This window comes from Herpailurus yagouaroundi, unplaced genomic scaffold (assembly GCF_014898765.1).
Source record: "Herpailurus yagouaroundi ecotype Mexico unplaced genomic scaffold, PumYag 29, whole genome shotgun sequence".
In the NCBI taxonomy this organism is placed as follows: domain Eukaryota; kingdom Metazoa; phylum Chordata; class Mammalia; order Carnivora; family Felidae; genus Herpailurus; species Herpailurus yagouaroundi.
In genome coordinates, this window is record NW_024412377.1 from 122,544,500 (window position 1) to 122,556,491 (window position 11,992).

At 50.6% G+C, this 11,992-nt stretch overlaps 1 long non-coding RNA gene across 1 annotated transcript; it reads left to right on the forward strand.

Moving 5' to 3' along the window:
- Positions 1–858: 858 nt before the first annotated feature.
- On the forward strand, positions 859–8,302 carry LOC121016624 (uncharacterized). Its single transcript, XR_005784387.1, has 2 exons — positions 859–1,498; positions 7,847–8,302. It is a non-coding gene; the product is annotated as an uncharacterized LOC121016624 (long non-coding RNA).
- Positions 8,303–11,992: the final 3,690 nt, after the last annotated feature.

Sequence of the window (11,992 nt, forward strand, 5' to 3'; positions counted from 1 at the left end):
GCCCCAAGTGCGGCCCCTGCCCTCAAGGACAATAAGAGAATGGCCACTTGTCTCTTAGCAAACCCTAGCTCTCCCCCTCCCTCCTCCAAACTCCTCCTCACCACCCCCCCCCCCAGCTCCCCAGGGCCCTAAACTGGGCCTCAGTAATTGTAGAGTAGCCCGCACAGGGCGGGGAAGAATCTGACGTTTCCAAAGGCCTTTTTGATGTTGATGATTGTGGCGATGATGATGCTGTCCGTCTCCTACCAAGACTGGGGCCTTTCTTTGTTTCTCTCACCATCGGGGTGTTTCTCTCTCCCTTCCTCTCTCTCTCTCTCTCTCTCTCTCTCTCTCCCTCTCTCTCTGCCCTGAGGACTGGGGTTGTCAGAGGACCAAGAGTTGCTCCTCCTTGGGGGCTGGAAGGGGACAAACTGGGCAGAAGTGAAACTAGGGGAATCAACCCACCCTTCACCTTCCCCAAACTGGGCCCAGGGGTGTGCTGATGTGTCATTAGCATAACATTTGCATAAGGAACAATTGAGGAGATTGGAGTCTCGCCTCAGAGGAAACACCTGCAGGCAACAGTGAATGAAAGCTTCTCCCGCCTCCACCCTTAGATGCCTCCCACCCCACCCCAGGATGGGGGACGTGGCTGGAGCCCACTCATGTGCCTCGCAGTGAGGATGACGGCGATCGCAGTTATCATTCATGGAGTGCCTACTCAGTGCCAGGCACCGAGGTGGATGTTCTGTTTCTCTTCATCTTCGCAACCACCCTCGGTGGTACATTTTATTATTGTATAATACAGCTTACAAACGAGGAAGCTGGGGCTCAGCCACCTCGAAGTCATACAGATTATGTTAGCAGCGACAGAGTTGGGCTTTGGAATAGGGTGGTATGATTCAGTGCCTGTGCCCTCAACCACTCAACCACTCACAGCAGATTGGGGTGCTCGCGGCTCACTTCAGGCACCCAAATCCAGTCTCCATGGACTCAGGGGATCCTGGGAGGCTTAGAACAAGGGCTCCAAGACAGGCCGCTACCCAAAGGCACACATGCTTGCACACACACATGCACAGCGCTCTGCCCTGCCCCCACCTGTGCTTCTGGAGGCAGAGGAGCTGGGCTGACTTGGCCCATAACCAGGTTAGCTAAGATCCAATTAACTAGTTAGCGCAGGCAGAGCTGGGGGCAGGCAGGGCGCGCTGGAGAGCGGGACGGATGGGTTGGGTAATGTGCAGAGACAGCCAGAGACAGCGGCTCCGCTCTAACCTGATAAGCAGCTCCCAACATCACTGCCGCCCAGCCTGGCAGGCGGAGTGGCCTCAATCCTGGGTTGCTGGGGAGGGTGCTGGGACGGTCTCCGACCCCCATTCCTCCCTTCCACACACACACTGCCCTCATCTTCTGGCCTCTCCTCAGCAACACTCACTCCTGCTCTGCCCCCTCTAAGGACTGTGAGGAAGGCAGCTTCTTCTGCTAGATGTTTTCATCCACTATCTGCAGTCATGAACAGAAGGTAAGGGTGAAAGATCCACTTCCTTCAGGTGGGAGGCTGGGGGTGAGGAAGCTGGAAGAATTAATGGAGAGACGAGGTGAAAATAATAGCAGCCACTATTTGTGGAGATTGCCACGTGCCAGAGATTCTGCAAACCCTGTATATGTACTCTCTCATTGACACTCACAACAACCCTCTGCTGTAGGCACGATCATAATCCCCGTTTTGCAGATGGGAAAAGTGAGGCCTGGAGAGGTTAGACACCTATCTGACTATCAAGATCCTTCAGGCTTAAGACCACCATCCCTTTGAACCATCCCTCTGAACCAGGTCTAGGATTAAAAACAATATTACCGGTAACAGTGTGCTTCTTGCTTTTGTATAATCACTTTAGAGTTTACAAAAGCTCTTTGGATTTAATCCTGACAAGTCTGTAAGGTAAGTGTTTTACTGCTAGCTCCTATTTTCCAGATAAATACACTTGAGGCTTGGAAGGGCTTGTGCCCCCAAGCCTCACAGCTGGTGAGTAACAGTCAGAATTTGAACCCAGGCCAGGTCTTGCTGACTCTTAGTCTAATGCTCTTGAGGAGACAGTGGAAAAAGTCTGTAAGTCAAGGGTGGGTCATTCATCTATTTACTTGTTTATCACGGCTAGTTGGAGGAGTATGTGCAAGGCACCACGCTGGGCACGCTTACTCCGGGCTGAAGAAAGCAAATGGCTTCCTGCCTTCATGGAACAGGTGGAGAGGAAGGCCCTGAACTTCCATGTCTGGGAACTTAGGGCTGCCTTGGTCTTGGAACTCCAGGGAATGAAAGACCATTCTGGTCTAATTTCCTCATGTTTCTCAGAGGCTGCATCTGAAGCCCGGAGGGTTAAGTGACTACCCAAGGTTATACAGAAACAGGCAGGCACACCAGGTCTCCTGGCTTGACCTGAAGTTTCCTCTCAGCCCAGGGCCTCCCCTTCATTGTAGGATGGGGACTCACTAACCCTGTAAGCTTTGGGTTCACCCACTGGGGAAGGAGCAGATGCTGTGCCAACCATCCCTGGGGTCAGCACCCCCATTTCCCTCTGTGCTCTGGGAGAAAAGAACCTCCTGAATCCTGGCCGCTTCAGGCCATCTGGGGCTGTGGGGTCAGGACCCAGGGATGAGTGTATTGAGCAGGACAGCAAGAGGAAGCTTGCACCTGTGGGGGCCACCCGTGTGAGAAGATGTGTGCACCTCTGTGTTGCTCTCTCCTTTCCCTGATACCAGCACCAGAAGGGTTAAGCTGTCCCCGGCCAGTCCCCAGCCTGGGGGGCCTGAGGAGTAGGAGTAGTCAGTGCAGGAAGCTGCTCTCCCAGTCCCCAAGGCCCAGGGAGGGGGAAGGGAGACTTTCTCTGTCTCTTTCCCAGGCTTCTCAGCCTCCCTGGGGATCCAGCTACATGCCTAAGAGGTGACCCTTGACACATCCCCCTCCACAAGCCTCCCCTCCCCTCTCCCCCCGACCCAGCCCAGCCAGAAAAGACTCTGATCATCACTCCAGGGCACTAGTTGAGTGGGATCTCCCTACTTCCTCACCTCATTTTCCCCACCATCTCACTTATTCCCCTTAGTGCCTAACTTCACTTCTGTCCCACAGTCACTATATTCAGACCCCTGAACTTCTTCCCCCACCCTGGCGCTGGGCCCCCAGGCCCCTCCTCCCAGCCCCCGCATTTGTAATCTTCTAAAAATAAAAGCTTGGGATTCAAGTAGGCAACTCCGGAAATATACAGTCCAGCCCAGGCATCCGCCGGGGTGGAGAAAGGACCCACATATGGAGAAATACCCAGACGCAGCAACGCCCCCACCCCCTGCCTCTCAGGTAAACACAGGAACACAGTCTGTTCCTAAAGAGAAAGAAGGCAAGAGGAGGAGGATGGGCCCCAAAAGAGAGGGTGTGGGGGCCCCTCATGGGCTCCTCTGTCTGAAATCGTAAGTGATGGCTCCCCTCCTGCTTTCTCACTGCTTGGAGAACTAGCGGGCTGTCTCTTGCCATGGCCAGCTCTGACATCCTGTCAGGACTGAAACCCAGGGAAATTCCAGCAGGTTTGGGCCTAGTCCCTGCTCAGTTTCCCAGGAGTAGGCAGACAGCCACCATGGGCAGCACATGTATTCTTTATCCCTCTGCCTCCCCGTGGACCCTGGCCAGGACAAAGGCTGAAGGGGTCAAGGAGGGGCATCATCTGAGATCTCTTTCTGTTTCCCGGCTGTATGATCAGGTAGCCCTGGGAGAGGGGGTTTTGCAGTGTCCTGCAGGGATACTTCAGCTCCTCTATGACTGGTCCCGGCCACTTCCTCAGGGTGGCAGAAGGACGAGGACCAAATCACACTGGATTTGATAAGATCCACTCCCACACTGGGCCTGATGAACTTCCTGGGCTGGAATTTGTGTAACTGCTCAGTAACACATCTTGGGACCTCATGAACAATGGTCATAATTAGAAGAATAATAGTAATATTTTTCAAGCACTTGCTCTGTGCCAGACCTGGGCCAAATACTACGTATGCATCATTCTCACTTAATCCTGTCAGGAGCCCATTTTTATTACCCTTAACTTATAGGGGAGGAAACTGAGGCACAGGTTGCTCACAGAGCCGGTGCTAGCCTTAGGTCACACTAGTAAATGGCAAAGCTGGGATCCGAACCCATGGCTGTGTGACTCCCTAGCTTTTCCTCTTTGGCTCTGTGTCGTGGCCTGAGGGCACGGTGCCCTGCTGATGGGGCATCTTCAAAATAACTGTGGTGTCAAGGCTCAAGTGGGCACCACTCACGTCCTGCGGGTAGAAGCCTGCCGGGAGGCTGGGCTTTCTTCCCACCTGGCCTGGGCCTTCTTTCTGCATGTTGGCAGACACATGCACAGAACACATGGGGTTCAACGGGCCCTGGCTCATTCCATTCGTACCACCTCAGTTCAAGCCTCAGCAAAACGACAGAGGTCAGCTTGGGGGGATCTGGGGAGCTGCCCCATCAGCCTCATCCTGGGATCCCGGTCCCCAGCACCCCCACCGCTGGCCCACAGCCTGGCTGGCCCTTGCTAACCCCAGCCAGGCAGACTCCTGCAGCAACCTCACAGGCAGCAGCACAAACTGTTTGCCTTCCCATTTCCTTTCTCGAAGGAGGGGCTGCTGAGCAGGCTGGCAGCCTGGACTGGGAAGCCCACAGCACGACTGCAAAGGAGACAAAGACTAACTTGAGAAGCAGCCCCTCTTGCCAGCATCTTGGAGCCCCTTCCCAGGCCCGGTCACCCAACCCTGGCGCTATTCTCCACACCTGGCTTTTGCGTGGTAGGCAACAACCAGCCCTTCCTCTCAGGCCCGAGGGGAGCTGTCCAGCTCGTCCTACACCATTGGTAATCCCCACCCAAGAGCAGGCATTTTGAATTGCAGCCTTTTCGGTTTAGACAAGATATATCTGTCATAGGGGAATTAGATGGTGTGCCCGGGAGAATCACACCAGTAAAGTTGGTAACACAGGTAAACAGGCCAGCACCTGGTATATATAAAGTGAGTGGATTAGGCAGTCACTCCTGGGACCCCTTAGATGGGTCATCACCCACCATAATAATGCTGGCTAGCATCACCAACTTACCAGCTACTGTTTATTATCAGTCACAAGCCTGACACTGTGCTGAGTACTTCACACACATTCTTTTTTTTTTTTTTTAAGTTTATTTCTTTATTTAAGTAATCTCTACAGACTCGAACTCATGACCCTGAGATCAAGAGTTACTCACTCTGGGGGCGCCTGGGTGGTGCAGTCGGTTAAGCGTCCGACTTCAGCCAGGTCACGATCTCGCGGTCTGTGAGTTCGAGCCCCGCGTCAGGCTCTGGGCTGATGGCTCGGAGCCTGGAGCCTGTTTCCGATTCTGTGTCTCCCTCTCTCTCTGCCCCTCCCCCGTTCATGCTCTGTCTCTCTCTGTCCCAAAAATAAATAAAAAACGTTGAAAAAAAAATTTTAAAAAGAGTTGCTCACTCTGACTGAGCCAGCTGGCCAATCCCAACACACATTCTTATTTAACATTTACGATGACCCTATGAGTTAGATGTTGCTTATCCTTATTTTAACGATGAGAAATCTGAGGTCATAATCTCACAGTTAGTAAGTAAATGAACTGGGATTTGAACCCAGGCCTGCAGATACGTGGTTTTCTTGTGGTCACTCTTCTCCCAGCTGGTTGGCCCCTGTGCATGTTCATATGCTCCTCAGATAAAGTGGGCAGGACTTCCTGAAATTCTGAAACTGCTCTAAGCAGTTCTGATGGAACAGACATGTCCTGCCACTTCGGTGAGGCTTTGCTTTTAGCCTCTAATTGGCTGCTGGCCAGCACTCACCTTCTTGTACCAAACTCTTCTGATCAATAACTACTGGATGCTTTTATATGCAGGAAGCGCCCACCAAAAGTCCCTATCATTATCACAACTCTTTTTTTTTTTTTAAGTTTATTTATTTATTTTGAGAGAAAGAAAGAGCATGTGGAGGAGGGGCAGAGAAAGAGAGAGAGAGAGAGAGAGAGAGAGAGAGAGAGAGAGAGAGAAGGGGAGAGACAGAATCCCAAGCAAGCTTTGCCTGCCCTGTCAGCACAGAGCCCAATGCGGGGCTCAAACTCACAAACCATGAGATCATGACCTGAGCCGAAGACCCACGCCTAACCAACTGAGCCACCCAGTTGCCCCATCACAATTCTTAATAGCGCCTTCAAATCAAAGAATCCTTTTGCCCACTTAATGTTTGTCAACTAATTTACATGCCCCCTTTGACCTTCTCTTTTAGATCCTACCTGGTCCTCCCTCCCACTGTGACCTTGGGGGTCCAGGATAAATTCCATTCGAACTGCCCCTCCGTATTTCTACCAGTATGGTCTTAATACATAAATTTAACTCTAGCCCCTCTGTCTGCCCACCCTTTATCTCTTTCTTAATATCTCTCTGGTCACATCAACCCTGCTCCTCCTCTGACTATCTCTGGTGTCTCTATCACTGCCTCCCTCCCCAGAGCCAATGCCACGGAACCACCCAACATATGTAAGTGTGACTGCCTGGAAAATGTAACTTTCAAGGAGCTTGCAGTTGAGTGACAGTAAACAGAACCTTGGAGACCCAGACATCATCTAGGGTTTACATGGACTCAGCAGCAGGAGCTTAGAAATAAGGCAAGAAGAGAGAGGGAGAGGAATGGGGATGATCAAAAGAATGAGCCGGAGGGAGAAATGGGAAGTGAGGGGAGTGATATTGATTCAACCAGGCCAAAAGCATCCTTGACTGTCAATGTTGGAAGGGCCCTTAGAGATCAACCAGCCCAGAGTGGCAAAGAAGTTTCAAGTCACAAGTTAATGCTGAATGATGAGTAGCAGCTGCCTGGAGTGTGTCCTGAGAACAGAGTGCTACTATTGATTAGCAATGTCTGCCATGGGCACTGGATTAGAAATGGTGGCATGTGTGCCAGAATTTACTTCCCTGATCTAGTTTCAACCTCTTCATTGTGGAGCAACTGAGGAGCCCAGAGGGCAAGAGACTTGTCCAAGGTTTCCACAGTGAACTGGAGGCAGATCTCACTCAGGGCCCTTGCTGTCTCCAAAACCCCAGGAAAAGTTGCACAGCTAGACAAAGACAGGGGACCCAGGGAAAGTGGGTCTTCTGCATAGGATAACAAGTAAAGGAGCAGCGAATCTGAAGCTGTGGAGAAGACTGTGGATATCACAGATGAGACACTGGGTGCTTGCTCAGTTCTTACCGGGTGGTCAGTTGAGTGGATGTGCCCAGGAGCCTGGTTGTGCCTCCCCTGAGCTCTGGCTTCTCCACCAATGCCCTCCCAGGGAGGACAAGGAGGCTCCCTGGAGCAGAGGTCTTGGCTGTCTCTCTAGTCCTAGAGAAGCCAGTCAGAAAGAGGCAAGAGGAGGGGAAAAGGGTTTGGGACAGGGATAGCACACATCGGGGCAAAGGCACTGGCTGTGCAGCCATGGAGAGGGCCCCAAAGGTGGTGGCAATTAAGAGGTGTCAGACAGGAGACAAACACAGAGGCACCTGTGTGCAGGTTCCGTGTGTGGGCCAGAGGAGAAGAAAGAACCTCCAGGTGACAAGAGCTGCAGAATAGGGATAATGATACCCTGACAAAGCAGTGGGGGCTTGGAGCCCAGCCCATCCAGGGTGCTGGCACAGCTAAGCTGTGACATACCACTCATAGGCTGGGGGATGTGGGAGGGAGGAGGAGGGGGGGCCAAGGCACCCAGCACTGGCACAGCTTTGTAAGTTTGCTCTTGGGCTTCTGCCTCTCTTTCCTTCTCTTCATTTCCATCCTATCTGTTCCTTTCTCTTACCTCCCTCCCTGCCTGGCTCTATACCACAGAGTCTCCAATGGGAGCAGAAACAGGGAAAGGAGTGGTAAGAATGGCAATGACATTGAAAGATGTGGGAGCTGCTCTAACCCAGGTCGCCTGCTCAAGGCTGTGAGAGGAAGCCAGGCTGTGAGACGTCCAAGAACAGAGAATCCATCTGGATGCCACACCCAGTTTTTCAAGAGAGACAACTAAGAACTGGTCAAGTGAAGCCTTCCTCCAAGTAAGCACCATGTTGGTTTGCCATCCCACTTTCCCATCTTCCTTCTGCTGCTAAGCACACCCATATTTTCCCTAGGCAACCATCCCTTCCTCACTTCTGTCCATGTGGTTTAGGAAGGGCTGACTTTACCCCCGACTAGCCGAGATCTCAGGGTGCAGCTCAGGACTGGAGCTGGCCCATCTGTGCCTTTCATCCCTGGGCCACATGATTCAATAAAAGGTGATCCAGTATGATCAGCACTAAACCATTGGAAAAGGTGTGCTTTCTATGGGGTTTACCACCCTGGTAGGTTTAAGCCTGATGCTATTTAAAACACTTGGGGAAGAGCTACCAGAAAGTAAATCTAACACAAAGGAGAGCAGACCTGAGAGTTGGAGAGAGACAGATGCCAAATGATCAAGTGCCTGGATCCAGCTATGCCTGAAATTTACAGCTGGGCTTTTCAGTTATGTGCATAAAAAAGCTTAAGCCAGTTTGAGTTGGATTTTTATCCAAGAGACTCTAAGTCAGCTTAGAGAAACAAAGGAGAGAGGGGGAGAGACAAGTACCTGCAGGAATGAGGACAGAGTCTGTTGGGAAAGCAGGGGTGTATGTGTGGGGGGTGGGGAGTGCATGAAGATCACTGAAACTACATTCAACAGTGAAGCAGGATACCAGAATTTATTGGAAAGAACACACAGCCAAAGTTGATTCTACAGGTGGGCCAATCTGAGGTGGTACTGGTACACAAGCTATCGTATCTGTCTGTGTAATGACAGAAGTCCATCTGACCCCCAGTGTGTATGCGGTGTGGATCTGCACGGCGTGGGGAGGAAGTCACGGTCAGTTGGAGTTTATCTTGACGGTCAGCACCCAGGTGCAACGGATGTCCCTGCTAATAGCTCTTATGATGTAAACTTCATTCCAAGACAGATATTTAAAGACAAATGAAAACATTCAACCAATCCCTGCTGATCACATGCACTCAGCATCTTCCCAACCCCTTCCTTATCAGATGTCCCCAGATTTCACCTCATTTACAGAACATTAAACTTAGTGATGAACAAGAGACAAGAGGAACAAAGTCACAAGCTTGGCTCATATATGGGGCAGGACATGGAGTTGCACAACTCCAACACATCACCGGATGACTCCAACTTTCCCCCTTACCCTGGCATGGCAAAATGTATGGAAAACCTATTGATTATAACCTAAGGAGAAGATCTCCTGGAGCCTTGTCTGCACTGCTAGTAGGAGATGCCAGGTGGGGATGGGGATGGCAGGAGGAAGTCATGCCCAGCAAAGATAAGAAACTCTCTTCCCTTGTCACAGGCACACGGATGTCTGTGCTTGGAACCCTCTGGGGTCAAAGGATGGACATAGCCTTAAAAAACACAGCGAGGGTGGAGGGTCTGATTCCTGGTGCCTGGGAGTTATTTAACTCTCTCTTTGTTTTTAATGTTTATTTATTTTGAGAGAGAGAGAGAGAGAGACAGAGAGAGAGAAACCCAAGCAGCCTCTGCACTGTCAGCACAGAGCCTGATGCAGGACTTGATCCCACGAGCTGTGAGATCAAGACCTGAGTGAAAACCAAGAGTCAGATGTTTAACCAACTGAACCACCCAGGCACCCCAGAAGTTATTCAACTCTCTATACTTCCCCACCATTTCCCACTTCCCCTTACTGGGAAACAATTGATGCCTTAAGAAAAAAATCTACACAAACAAAATACATATATGTAATATGTATGCATACATAAAATACAATGTGTATGAACATACACGGATTCAAATGCAGTCTTTCTCCTCCCCTAACTTGCTATTTTAGAGAGATTTCGATCCTGTCCAGTTAAGGTCTGCCTCATCCTTTCTTCCAGCTTCATGGTAATTCTGCTTATTTATCTAATCCCTTACTGATGGACATTTAGGTTGTTTTGGATATTTTAAAAAATATTTTATTTTTTAAATTATTTTTAAGTTTATTTAATCTCTACACCCAACATGGGCTTAAACTCATGACCCCAAGATCAAGAGCTGTGCCCTCCTCAGACAGAGCCAGCCAGGTACCCCTAATTTTAATTTTTGTCTGTTGCACATATAACCTAAACATCTAATACATTTTGTGCAGTGGACACCTAACACATCTTATGCACACCTAATACATCTTGTGCACATATATGAGTGTTTCTTGAGGATTCATTCCTAGGAGATTGTTGGCTCGAAGTGTGTATGAGTTTTCCACTGTGAAAGACACTGCCAAGTAGGACTGGAGACCTTTTGCCTGTGAAGGAGCCCTCCCTGGGGATGATCCAGGGATCAAGTCACCTGGGGTGGAAAGAGCAAGGGCTTCCAAATCAGACATGTTCAGGTTCAGATCTTGGCCCTGTCATCTTCTTCCTGTGTGACCTTGGATAAGTCACTTAACCTGTCTGAGTTGTTGTTTCCTTAACTGCAAAGTGGGGGACCATAAGAGCTGCTCCACAAAGCTGTTGCAAGGATCAGATGGCATCTCTAGGTAAAGCCTCTAGTATGGGCCTGGCACACAGTAAGCTCTTGGGTAATGTTAGCACCCTTTCCCTGCATAGACCCCCAACTTCATTCATCCTGGGTGGCCAGCTCTGGGGAAAGGCTGGGGAAGGTGATTAGTAAATGTCACGCAGAAGTCAGGACTCCATGGTGGCTCCTTCTAAAGGTCACCTAGCGAATACTTGGAGCTAGGAACCATTCCAAGTAAAGCATGAAGATATGCTTTTGATAACATAGGCTGGGGGTCATCTGCTGGAGAAACTTTCACTAAACGATCCCTTTACCCTGGTCACTGCCCTCCAAGTTCTGTCTCTGCAGAGGAACAGGAAGAAAACCTTCCTCAAGAAAAAAAGTGGGCTGCCTGGATTTGATCATAGGGAGTATGGAATGCCATGTGCACAGAGAACAGACCAAGGATACATGCAGCAGACAGGATTGAGGTCGGGCAGCAGAGTGAGATCTCTGTCTTGGGGAGCCAAGGTGCATGCTCGAGGAAACCTGCAGGGCTGCCCTGCTGGAGACCCTTGCCCAGGACATGCCCATCCATCTCTGTTTAAGAGAAAGTAGTTCCGTGAAGGGTCTGGAAAGCAGGTGGGGGAGGCCATCCTTTGGGGGTAATGGCCAGATTGTGTCCACAGTCCCAGAAAGATGCCGGCAATCTTAGGGCCCCTTAGCTACAGGTTGCTGTGCTCTGCTCTCTTGAGGCCCCCTCTCCCAAGCTTCAGGGCCATTGACCCTTCCTTCTGGAGACTACATGGGCCATGGAATCCAAGACTGAGCTGCTCTTCCTGGAAGAAGATGAGTGTGTAAGCCCAGACACTCCTACAATAGGGACCAAAGGGGTGAGTTTGGCAAAAGAGGTGGAGCTGAGCAGCCTGGTGACAGCAATGGTGACAAGGGCTCCAGTAGATGTAGTCATGATGAGTGATGGCTTGGTTGGGGAGGCTGTGGGGGCCTGGTAAGAACGAGTTCTGTGATCTGAGTCTGAACACTTGGGTTTCAGTTCCAGATCTATCTATTGCAAGCTGTGTGGTTTAGGGGAAATGGCTTGCCCTTTCTGACCTCAATTTCTTCATCAGTAAAATGGAGAAGCTGATACTACCAGTTCTATCTTCCTCAATCTCTTGAACCAGCAGGTGTCTTTAACATGCCAAAGGGTGAGAGAGAATTCAGATGGTACTACTATGCTAAAAACAGCTTGGGAGGGGAGAAGATGACTGAACAGAACTGGTCACATTATCCCAAGAATGATTTCTTGTGTCCCCTGGAGGCTCTTGTTACCATGACTGTATTTCCTGGTTCCCAATTCCTGGACTCTGGGGTAGCAGGGATCTCTGGCTCTCTCCTCACTTAGCATTTCACAGTGAAGTCCTGGCTTGCTGCCCAGGCCCCACTCATGGGTGCTGATGCTGACCCTGCAGGCCCCTGGC